Source organism: Parus major, chromosome 5, assembly GCF_001522545.3.
Source record: "Parus major isolate Abel chromosome 5, Parus_major1.1, whole genome shotgun sequence".
Taxonomy (NCBI): domain Eukaryota; kingdom Metazoa; phylum Chordata; class Aves; order Passeriformes; family Paridae; genus Parus; species Parus major.
This window is the reverse complement of record NC_031774.1, coordinates 4,859,472-4,873,045: the sequence shown is the minus strand read 5'-3', so window position 1 is coordinate 4,873,045 and position 13,574 is coordinate 4,859,472.

Genomic DNA, 13,574 nt, shown 5'->3' with positions numbered 1-13,574 from the left:
AGAAACCCATTGCATTGTAAATAATATCATGAAAGCACAGAAAAAAATAATTTCACCAGGTACAGTACAAATCCACAAGCACTAGTTCAGTGCAGCCTTGGCACTGCATCCAGCAGAGGAGTGACAGTGAAAAAGAGCATCTCAGAATTTCTTTGTCATTGGAAAAAAACCACCCCTTGTGGCATCCCACTCAAAATAGGATCAGTGAAACAATTTGGATTAAAAATAAACAAATAGAAAATAAAGAGTTAACAAAGATTAACATTTCACTAATCCAGTTCAGCCACACAAACATTTTAATTAGCTCATTATGATCCTCCAAAACAGGAGGGAAGCAAAAGGTAAACCACAGATGCAGAGGTTGTAAAGCTGGTGAGCTGAAGAAAACATGGACTAGAGTTTTAATACCTGCTAACTCCTGAAGCCACACGTTTTCCTGAGGCCCAGTTTGCTACCTGCTGGCTCCTGCCATGCCAGGTAATAGATTTTTCAACACCAGCAACCACCACCTGGCTCTGGTAATGCCCTTTGCTTCCTCTCCCACTTTTCACACTTCATCAACCCTCCCTATTAAACATGATAGATCCCTGCTGTCCTGGAGATGGTCGAGCACCTGCCTGCCCATGGGCAGTGGTGGATGAATCCCTGTTTTGCTTTGCTTTACCTATTAAACAATTTTTCGCTGTTTTTATCCCAACTATCAGCTGTTTTTATCCCAACCTGCATGTTTTCCCACTTTTACACTTCTGGTTTTCTCACCCATTCCACAGGAGGAGAGTGAGAGGCTCTGTGGGGCTGGGCTAAACCACACCACTGTGTAATTTAAGAAGATATGCATAAAAGACTTAAGTTACTAGAGTCAGCTTGCTTATCAAAAGAGAAGTCACCAGCTAGACACAACCTGTGAGCAAGTCTCCTTGGCTGAGGGATGTCCAAGACCGCAGAATTGGCCTGGCTCCTCCTGGGCAGGCAGAGCTCAGCTGAGAGCAGTCTCAGACTGCAGTGGGGAACACTCAGAACCAATTGGATGAAATCTCACATTAGAGGAAGGTAATTCTCCATCACTTCCCTCTCACATCTTTTCAGTAAACTGAACTTGATGGACTGAATTGTGTGCATAAAGCAAATTACAAACCTGCTCAGAATGACCAGAGAGTTGGAACATGTTACATTTATTTGGAAGATCCAGCTCATACCAGCCCCTTTTCACTGCTGCTCTAACATTCACCTAATACTATCTGCAATGTATGGAACCATGATGGCCTTTCAGTTCTAACTTCATTTACACCATTCTGAAATTATGCTGACCTACATATCTGTAATTTGGACTTCATAATTACCAGCACATTAGAAGAGCTAATGCATGCACTGCAAGTATCCTACGCTGAACTAACAAGTACACCTAATTTTATCGGTCCCTTCCTGAGTCACCGAACACCAAACGTAAGCCACATCACCACGGAGATCTGTAGTGTATGCTGGAAACCTCCCTGGCTCTCATCTTTATGCTGCTCCCTCTTCTTACCTGTGTTACTTCTCCACCTGTGAGCAGTGGCCAGCAGTGTCTGTGTCTTGGTCTGATGAGAATTAGGACTTAGAAACCCATGGAGTTTCCAACCTACCCAGGGTAGCATTACTTTGGAAGCATCTGCATGAAGCAATCCATATCAGTGGACACGACCTTTTTATAAGATTATAATAAAGGAAAAAAAAGTTCCAGAAACTAAAATATTCAATTCAAAACCTGCAAATGCCATCTACCAAGCTTTCCTCAGCTTTGAGCGGGAATAAAACGAATGAACTCTGAAGATCTAATTTTAGCTCTTTCCTCATTTACCCAGAGAAAAATATGATTCACTGCCTTCTGTATTCCTCTTCAAGAGGAAAAAAGAGGGGAAAAAAGGGTCTTCCCAATACAGTAATAAGAAAAATGGTTAAGTTATACAACTTGCAGATTCACCTACTTGTGACCTTGCATAGATGTAACATGTCTCCACATGCATTGCTTACAAATTTCTAATGCAAATTTCTAGGAACACTTGTACATGAGTCGAACAATTCAAATTTCCCTGCTGGCTAGTTTGCTTCTTTGTAGGAATGTTTTTAACCCTGTTAAAATATCTCAGTCATTTTTCTCTGTAAATCCCACACTGTCTTGACAAGTTTCCATTTACATAATAGAACAGTGGCTTAAGTTGTCCTTAATGAGAAAGGGAAAACATGTTTAAAAAAAAAAAAGTCAAGGATACTTTGCAAACAAAATCTTTTTTAAGTTGAATAATGGCCTTTTGAACATGCTGTCCATTTACTATTTGGCTTTAATATTTAGAAAGTGACTGCAGTGCTGCAATTCTAAAAATTATGCAAGACTAAGAACCATACGGGAACTTCTCCTTGCATCCCAGCTAGAAAAAAAGTATCTTTGAGGAGCTATCTCAGATGTAGACTAGCTCAATTTTCCCTCTATGACAATTGAGAGCAAGTCAGAAGAAGTTACCCTAGTTACCAGAAAAAGTGCCCCATAAACAAATGAAATGATGGTGCTAGACTGATTTTAAGGCATCATTAATAATGCCTCCTTCCTTTGTTAACTGAGTCCACTCATCTGCTCAAAATAATTACAGAACAAAGATCCAGAAAGCTTGACTGGTTCTGATTAAGTGGTTTGCTGCTTCCACCCTGCCAGGCAGCTTCTTTCTTTAAATTCTTGTGATACAGCCTGCTATTAATTCAATTCATTCTGTCTTGGTCTACATTTATTGTATACATGACATCTTCAAAAATTCTTAGATAGCATGCAATTAAAACATTAACTTTATATTTTCTACATAAAGACACTCTCTGGAATCTTTTTAGCATACAGAGGCTCCGTATCAATTTCTGCTGTCACTAAAATGAATGTCTTGAACTAAATATAAAACAGCTTCAATATGAAACAGTCATATTGCTGTAATTAACAAATGAAAAAGAACAATGAGAATTTCTAACAGCAACAGAAACTATAAGCCACACACTTAGGGCAGCTTTCCTGTACTACTCAGCACAGAGAATCCAGAGAAAATGAATTAGGATTGAGAAGACCCTACAGAACATTACAAACATACCCTCTGCCTCTGCACCTTCAGCACCACAGTTCAGAGAATCTGATAATGCTGGGAACCCTCCCAACTCGTGCAGGGTTGGGGACTGGAGACCGAGCTGACCATGACAGCCAAACAGCAGAGGTTTTCACAACTGAGGGCTGCAAGGCAAACGTCAGACAAGGGGATTTGAACAGCACCTGAACTACAAACATCATTCATAGAACAGCCTAATTCTACCCTGCTTCAAATTTAAAAATGCTATATAGCAGAAAGCCATACTTCAGTAAAAACGACCATCACAGATTATTTTCAAAACATCCTCTCTCGTTCTTGGGTTTTGGGTGAGAGCTTTTTAAGCACAAAACCATGCCTGTCAAAGCACCTAACACAAAGAAAAAAAAGTTTCCAAAGATACAATTTGCCTTAGTTCCAAAGATACAAGTAACACTTAAAATGAAGTTAAGCCAAAATCACCATCTAATGCCAAAAACAGCAACAGGATTCCCAGTTCAGCCAGCAAAGATCCTCAGTACACAAAAAAAGCTACAGATAATACAATAAATAATTATGCTTATCAAACATAAAATTACTTCAGCTCCAAAATTCATAGTCCAAGTCTAAATAAAAATAGTTGACTGGCAAAACAGATAGTGTGCACACACTTCTGGAGTCCACACTCTAGAAAAGATAAAAGTATGGACTAAATAAAGGCAATCTGGGGAGAGGGAGGCACTGGGGGAAAGAGATGGGACATGCACTGAGAGATTTGAGGACTTCATGATTAGCTAGACTGACAGATGACCAGCAGCTGGCCTGGTAACATTGTGAAAGCAAATACAGGTGCTTAAGATACATCAAAGGATGGAAAGACAGTTAAGCCAAGAATCAGTTTCTTAAAATTAAAGGCAAAAGAGTTTGATTAAAAATAAGACTTGCCCTATTTATTTATTAATAAAATATTCTATTTTCAAGTCTTGAGAGAAAAGTGGGATAGTCAAACAGGTAATTAAAAATTATATGGTCTGAACTATAACAGATATGAAATGAGATGTCAATCGGTTGATTCAATATAGTCTTTCAAAAATATACATGAAATAATTAAAAAAAAAAAAAAAGCAAAAAACAAACCCACCAAAAAAAAACCTAGGCCAAGCCTTCTGCAGAATACCACCATTCTGATTTTTCAGGACACCCTATTATAATATTAAAGAAAAACCCTTTCACTACATACACAGAGAGCTATTAATACAGTAAGAATTAGCCAAGGTTTACTTTTAAAACAGAAAAATTCTCTGATTCCTTCTTTAATAAATATTAAGTTATATAGAAGTGAAGAAATAAAATACCTCTCTACAATGCAGGAAATAAACATTCAAAGTCTGGCAGACTAAGGTAAGAAATTCATTATACAAGATTTCTTGGAATAAAAAGCACGAATCCAGAGAAGCTGCAGCTGCCAAATCTGTAAGCAAAAAAAACCACTCCATCAATAGACAAATGCTTTCAGATTATGACTTGCTTCCTTCCTTCCAGTTCCTCCTCCTTAAACAGAGCTGCACGTATTTCTCATTAGAGAAAACTCCTTTCTCCAGCAAACCTCTTGCTCGGATATACACAAAGAAGAATTCTTCCCTTTTATCCTGAAACACACAAACCCTCTGTCCCACACTCCCTATCCCCCTTCCCCCTTTGGCAAGGCCACCTGGCAAAGCACAAGCTGAAGTGGTGGTTTGACCTCTTAATTTGGTACTGGAATTGGAACTTGAATACTTTTTAAAGCAGGTTAAATTATCCATCAGAAGAACCTTCAGGGTCACTTTCACTTTACTGCAGCACTGCTGCTGAAGCAACCGGAATCAGGTGTTGCAGCCGCTGTCTGTAGCAGCCATCATCCCACTGGATTTGCAGTATTACCACATCTGATTTTCACAGCTGAGACTTCCTCTACAACCTTCGTTATAGAAGTTACTGTTCCACTTTCCCTGACAGAAAACTTTGAAGGCAAAGCAACTTCACTGCCTGCCTTTCTAAAACAAAGGTGAGAATAGATACAAACAAACCAGTATGGATCTCAAGGGCAAGTGAAATGCGTGTGGCTGGAGTGCCATCCTTCCTCTGGGAAATCTGAAGGACTTGCTTTCAAGGAAGTAGGGAAAAAACAAAGAAAATAACCAGTTATAAAGGGCCCTGATTTTTTTTTTCCTGTTTCTCATCTAGGGAACCCATCACTTGTAACAATCCCTTACCCCAATCCAAGGAGAACACACTCCTCTGAACATTCAGCTGACAATAATATCCTTCTTACTTTCTATCCTGCAGACTTTAAAAAGGTGAGAGAGGCAAAAAAGACAGTTAATCCTAAACCTGCTAACTGTTAAAGGTCCTGTTGTTTTCCCATTGTCTTTTGCTTTCCAAAATTCAAGAACAGTAGTGTCTCAAAAACTGTGATACAAAGAAACTCCCTGTGAAATGAAATAAATAAAGAGGTCATTTTGCTAACTGCATATTCAGTGTAAATTCTCCCAGATACAAATAATTGTTTATTCCTTTGATAGGCAAATCCTTCCAAGCCCTTCATGGCAAATGAAAATCTAGGAGTTAATAGATACCCATTCATCATTTAAGTTTCAGCATTCATCTAGTTGATAACAAAACATATTGCCACACACACTTGGGAATCGTTTCAAATGCTGCAACAATGAATTTAAAGCACCACAGAAAAACAGCTGAGGCCATCTGCATTCTGTGATTGTAAGGTCAGGAAACCAAAAGCTTTTGTTTTTATTGTTCTGGTACCGCTTCAAGGAAGGCAGGAAGAGGTGGGACAAGGAAATGGCAGGACAGGGTAGTGGCAGAAGAAACAATCAAGAATCTAGCAAAAGTCCTCAGCTTGCATCTTTAAAAACATGCTAAATAATTATCTTTCCTATTTTTTTTCTGTACTCATTTGTATGTAATACAGGAAGGCAGATGGACAATATCAAATACAATGTATTTTAATCAAGACTGTCTAGCAGAAATTTTCAATTAAATGGTCTTAAAACCAGAATTGCTTTACTAAAATCACTTTACTGTTCTAGCCCAAGCAAAAAGACTTACAGAAAGATATTTAGGTCTGTTTCCAACTAAACAACAGAAGCAGGCCTCAGAATTTCAATGGAAGGCGTGTTCTAAGCCACGGGGGTCAGGGGGGACATGCTATTTCCATTACACAATAGATCTGGAATATGTGCAACAGAAGACACTAAGAAAGGAAAAGGGTGGCTTACCTTCAGAATAGAACACAATTCTTTTACATGTACTAGAAATACATAACAGAAGCAGAGACAAGCATATTTTAAGCATATTTAATATAGAAACCAGCTGTTCTCCTCATGCTCCCCCCCTAAGGCTGGCAGATCCAGTGGGACTCTTCAGGAAAGCCTGAGCACAACCATTCCAAACAGCTCTTCCCAACAAGCATGGTCTCCTTTCTCAGTGACACATCCCATCCAGTTAAATGCCCCTACTTTCTGTGCTCCCATAGCCCTCTGGCACTGACAACTGATGGAAACACATCTCTGTCAAAGCATAAGGATCAAATCTTATCAAAGCACTTGTCCAGTCCTTTAACCAAGTATTTCCTGGATATCACTGAAGTTTTGCATTGAAAAGGAAAAACATATTTTAAAGAACACATGAAGACTTTCAGAAGGTTTCAATAACATACAGAGGTCAGAAAAATACAGAAAGATCAGCTATACAGTCATTTCAGTCTACCAGTCCTGGCCAGAATGCTTCACTTTACTATCAAACCTTTGAAAATAATGCTTTGCAGTAACTTGCCTTAATAAGGACTGCTCCCTTTCCAAATAAAACAAAAAACATCCAGTAAGAAAGTCAAGTTGCTTGACAGGAGTGATTCTTAATCACAGAAAATTAATCAGATGTGCTGACAGATTGGTCAACAGATATGACAAACTCCAAAGCTTATCTCTGCTCTGGCTGTATCCTTCCTTACCTCACCACTCATGCCTCCTAAGCTCTCTCCCTTTCACATGTAAGCCTATCAAGCGATCAAGCTCACCTCTCTTGTCTACAAGGCAAGATTCATGTTTGGTAAAAAAAAGCCCTCATGTTTTCAACATGAAAATCTGATTAGCACAAGAAGAACAAAGACCTGAAAACAGAAGTCTCAGGTCCAAGTTAATCACTTACAATTGTGTATCACCACTGTAGTCAAGGTCATAAAGACCTCAGTAAGAACAAAGAGAGACCACAACACCTTCCACTTGGATTGTTCTGCACTGCCATAAAATCTCTGCCAAAAGAATTCTGAGAAACAGCATTTATACTGGCAAACAGAAATTTTACCAGTCTTCAGCAAACCTTTTGAAGGAGTTACTTCACATTTCAGTTTTAAAAGGAGTTTACTTTTCCCAGAGTTTACATTTCCCAGAACCCACACATAAAAGAGACAGAAAGGGACATGACAGCCTTATGCTGGCACCAACCTTGTTGACTTAAGGGACTTATCTTTTCCCCAGTGCAACTCTAATGGCAGCTCAGTAGGACATTGCTGGGCTTGAGGGCCAAAATTAGGCAACAACTGGCAAGGAAGCTTGTTGAAAGTAGCAAGTTTAGGAGGAGTAATATAGTCCAGTAATATATGCAAACAGTAGAAAAGCTCCTAAAAGTTTATGCCTATATTGCAAAAAAACCCAAAACTTTCCAAACTCACCTGAAGCTATGTGAAAAGTTATCTGTTTCTGTAAAACCAACCTTTTTTCCTCACTCAGATAATGAAATGTTGCTTTCTCTGAAAAGGCTCCTTTTGCCTGCCATGCTGTCTCTAGATTGCTTGCTCATGACACAAGATAAAGTTTCTTTCTCAAAATGTTTCAGTATCCATATGTAAATGACTCAGTACAGATGTACACATTGTACCTGACTGTGGCTGATAGTACAGCCAGTAAAAAACAAAAGAACACAAATTAAAAAGCCAGTAGTCTACACCTCAGCAGGAAAGTTTTAAACCAATGGGCTCCTGCCCATGAAATCGCAAGTGAAGCAGCATTTTCCTGGAAAGACTAAGAAACATGCCTTGAGCAGAAACACTCCAAGTAAATTCTACATCATTCAACAGTTCGTGCTGGAATGCTTGATAATTTTTCTGTGCAATAATGTTTTAAGCCTCACAGGGATAGAATTCCAGTTCGCTGCAAACTTGACTACAAACCACAAATCTGAAATGGTTGTCATGAAATTGAGAGAGTAATTACTGCACAGTGTGCATCAGTAAGTAATTGCTTCTGACACTGTCACTTCATGTGCATCATTTCTGCTACATGAGCCCCCCAGGTCAGTGGGAATTCAAAAGGTAAGTATGAGAATTCATTACCAAGAACACTCAAGTAGGACTTCCCTAAGTCAAAAGGCAGATAAAAAACAGTTGTGGTGTTTTGTAACCTCAGAATCAACAATTAGAAGAATTTCTAATTGGGAAAAAAGCTATTATTTGCAAATGGCCGTGTTTCCCATACAATCCACTCAAGAGCTCTGTGTAGCCTCTCTCTAGCAAAATAAACTTCAAAAATTCCCAAAAACAATGGGAAAAAACAAACTAGCAACAAAAAAAAACCCTAATGGACAAAAAGCCAAATGCACCCATGTTTGCATGCCCTGCCTTAGTAAGTTGAAATTCCTATGTCTTTTTTAAAAGGCTTAAAAAACAGAGTTGTAAACTTTCGTTCTTTAGATACTGCTTTAGTACCTTAAATTTATTCTCAAATCAAGAACTTGTACTGCTTTAGTACCTTAAATTTATTCTCAAATCAAGAACTTGTAACCTTTCTCCTCCCCCACATGTTGCCAAAGAGCCTTCCAAGTAAACCAAATTTATAACTGAATACAGAAGGGAGACTGAAGAGTTTTTGTGGGTTTTGAGGGGATTATTCCATAAAGCACACAGCTCAATTGACCTAAAATACCAATATGATAATGACAAGATGGGCATTACAGAAATATCACCAATAAACTGTGGCTTCAGATGTAGTTCAGCCAAGTACAGCTGCTTCCCTCTTACATCAGCTCTGCCATTCTTTATTCTACATATCAGCTACCCTAGCACGTCTGCCTCAGTTCCCAAAGAGACAAAAGACCTTTTTGGCACTCTAACATGTCAAACAGTTCCAGCTTCTTGGGAAAAGATAGAGGGGGTAGGGAAGAGTGGAATAAGCTATTATCTGGATTAAAACATTTCACATGTGCCCATGTAAGCCCAGCCAAAAGTTGTTGCTATCTGCTGCCTGTCCACAGTGACCTGTGTGAAACAAGGTGTGCTGTGAGCCTTGGGGCCACTGCAGGGAACAGAGGGAACACCTTGTCAGCAATCCCAGGAAAGCAAAGGAACTGCAAAAGCTCCCTTTCAGCTTCAGAATGAATCTCCAAGGGAAGAGACACCCTTTGGAAACTGTGGGAAGCTTGCATGGATACCATCCACATGGACAAAGAGAGGAAGAGGGAGGGAAGAAAAACACCAAAAACAAAACCCTACAATCACAGAACAATTCAGCCTTTGGTAAAATCAATCAATAGTTCCCACCAATTCAATGAACTTCTGCAGCAAGTGTTGGTACCACCACTACACCAAAGACAGAGGAATTTACTCACATGGTGTATTTACCCAAGGAAAAAACACTATTGCAGAAGGGCTCCACTGCAAAAATCACAGCTGGCTCCAGCCCCAAATGTCTTAATTCTGAGATTAAAATGCCTAACAGAAGAAACTACAAAACAGGTCAAATGTCAGGAAAATTTTATCTGCTGATTTAAATTAAATTGTCTTCTTCCTCCTCTTTCCTTTTAGCTACCCCTTAGAAATACCTTTGCAGCAAAATAGAAGTCTCCAAGTATTTAAGTGTGTTGAACTTGGAATGCACACAGGTGCTGATAACAGCCTTACTTCATGGACTACCACAATGGAACTACTAAATTAATTCCAAAACACTAAACAATTTATTGTCTTACATATGTGGCCACTGCCTTCAATCATGTCATCACACACATTTTTTTAAAGTTTATATTGATACAGAATTTCATTAAAACAACCCCTAACAATGCATGAAGATAAGGTGTCATTTTAAATTTGAGGCCAACAAAATAGAATAATAATGACACTTCAATTACCAAGAGAGAAATGAGGTGAGACAAGGTTTCTGATTTTCTGGTGAGGAGAAACACTTTCTCTAATATGAGATTGTCAGGATAATTTTGAGTGGAGCTAGGTGAATATTATAGAGCAGGTATCACCTTCTTTTCACACACCAGCAGTAATCAAGGGGCTCCTGTGGCAGCACAGAGATGCTTTACTCATAACCAGTCATGTTATGCTACTTAATCTACATGCACAGAGACCTTGCCTCAACACCATTAAAAAGAAAATGCAAAAAAAAAAAGGGTATGACAGAGGAAGAATCATTAAAATTGTATCACATCATCATATAAGAGAGTGAAAGCAGATCGAATGTGAACTCTGAAAAGGTTCATGAAGGGTCTCTACAGGAAAGATACTTCCTGCACAAATGGGCTTCACCTAACACTGTTTTCATTCTCCTCTAAGGATGAAGCTCATGATCAGGTGGACACCTCAAAGCACCATGATAAGGATTTGAGCAAAGGAACACAAGTCCATCTACTGAATAAAGTAACTTTTGGATCAAACATTAAAAAAACAGTTCAAACTGGGAAGAAAGGCAGGAAAAAAAGTAAAGGTGACAGATTAGTCATTGGTTTTACTCTTCTTATTTTAAAAACAATCCTACTATTAAATCATCAATCTTTTCTTCACTGATCATAGACTTTTTTTTCTTTACACTATTTCTCCTTTGTAACATTGCTATTTCTGAAATAACTATTATCATCTTTATGATACAACATTCAAGACTACCAAGATACGTTCAACAGAAGATTTTTAATTAGAACATGAGTTCCAGATATTTGGGTCTGAGTTCTGTATTTTGTAAAAGCAACCCCAAGACTACAATTTCACATAAGCGTAAGGCAATGGCAAGTTGATGCTTTGCTTTGCATAATAAACAAACTCTGTTGACAAGCGATTGCTAAAAGCTTAACACATCACAGAGGAGGAAAAGAAAAGAAAATCCTTTTGGTCCATGTTATTTTCCATTAAAATCCCAACAGTTCCATATAGTGCAAGGTTTCCCACCATCATTCAGATCACATCTGATTAACTCAACAGATAGAAGACTCCAGCTGAAAGATGAGCCTCAGCTTCATTCTCATTACCTTTCCAGGGCACAGTCGTACAATCTAAATTAAGAAATCCTATCTCAATGTTGCAGCATTACAATGCCTTATATTACATACAGTAGATTTTTGGTGGCGTATTTCATCATTTCCAGGCAGTCACCACGATGACCAAACACCAGCAAGGTGCCCTTGCTCCAAAGAAAGCCAGTGGTACCCTGGGGTGCATTAGTCAAAAATATTGCCAGCAGGCTGAGGGAGGTGATCCTGCTCTGAAGGAGCCACAGCTGGAATGCTGTGCCCAGCTCTGTGCGCCTCAGCACAGGGCAGGCATGGACACGGTGGAGAGAGTGCAGCACGGGGCGACAAACATGAATAAGGGACAGGAGGAAAGGCTCAGAGAGCTGGGACTGTTTAGCCTGCAAAACAGAAAAACTCAGGGGAGAATCTTACCAGTGTATATAAATATCTAAAAGAAAGTGCAGAGATGATGGAGACAGGCTATATCCCGTGCCAGAACCAGAGATAACAGGCACAAACAAAAATGCAAGAGGTTCCATCCGAACATCAGGACACACCTTTTCAAGTGAGGGTAACTGAGCACTGGCACAGGTTGCACAGGGAGGTTGTGGAGTCTCCATTTTTGGTGATACCCAAAATCACCTGGACATTGTCCTGGGCAACTGGCCTTAGACTGGCCCTGCTTCAGCAGCAGGACTGGACCTGACAACTGCCAAAAGTCCCTTCCCAACTTCAACCCTTCTGTGGTTTGCTGTGTGAAGGAAATTTACCTGTGACAGACCTCAGCAGTGTAATGAAAAATTTCTGTCATCACTTCTGGCGTATCAACACCATCTGGAAACATGGAAGCGCACCGCAGTTCCTCTCTCATCCAGCTTAACAGCTGGAGCTTAAGCTTCATCCAGTGCTGGGGTTTTTGTTTTGTTTTACTACCACCTAGCAAATATTTTCCGTGTCCTTTAGCAAGCCCCCCGGTGGGAACACAATCATCAAAAAAAGAACGGATGCCCAGAATTGAATTTAGGAGTAAAAAGATGTAGCAATAGAGATTCTTTAACCTGTGCTAACTACAAGTCCTAAATACAGGATTTCTCACTGCATTAATAGAAAACAAACATATATACATATTCTGTGCCTCTTCCATCAGCCAGCCAACTTTCTCAGGAAAAAGCATTACAGCTGCACTATTCAGTAAGCTTCCAACATACAAAAGGAAAACGCCATCAGAGGTGTCTCTTCAAACAAAGTAACTAGACCAAGCATCAATCCCTGAGCTCATGCCTCATCTGCAAGTCTGCAGAAAACGCTGTACCACGATATTAAGGCCGAACACCTGAAACGCGCGGCTCCACGAGCCTGCCGAGAACAAAGTGTGCCGGCAGCACCCCCGGAGGCCGTGGCAGCGGCTCCCTGCGGCGGAGGGGTGGCGATGACATCATGCCGGGCTGGAAGCGGCAGCCCTGGCGCAGGAGAGCCCCGGAGGGACCCGCCGGCCCCGGCCCCGCAGCCCCGGCCCCGCAGCCCCGGCCCCGCAGCCCCGGCCCCGCAGCCCCGGCCCCGCAGCCCCGGCCCCGCAGCCCCGGCCCCGCAGCCCCGGCCCCGCAGCCCCGGCCCCGCAGCCCCGGCCCCGCTCCCAACAATGGGCACTTATGAAGCCAATTGTTTCAACAGTACGACGATTCAGAAGCTATTTTGCAGCGCAGAAATCAGAGGGAGAGGGGGAAAAAACACAGGGCACAATGACCCTTTCATTCAAACAAGAAAGGCTTCCAGGAAGTACAAAGTGTTTCCAAGCTTTATCCAAAAGCCACTGAAATCAACAGAGGCTCTCTCCATTTTTATCAGTGGACACTGGAGGAGGCTATAACCCAAGACACATTTTGAAAGCATTATCAGTCACACTATCATGCATTATTAATAACACAACAAACTCAAGAAAACGCACCCGAATTCCACCTAGCCCTTATGCTGTGACATTATCTGAAATTTCCCCCCTTCTTCTTTTAAAATTTTTTCTCAAATCACATAAAAATCTGTCTCCCCCCAACCCCACACCTTGTCACAAGTAACACCATTCCAGAACGATGGTGGAGCAGCAGAGACCAGGACATATCACACACTACAGTTTTATACACTACAGATGCAGTCCTTGACCAGGAAAGCAAATACAGAAAGAACATCATGCTCCAGCTTTCAGACCTGCACACTCTGACAGAATATTTT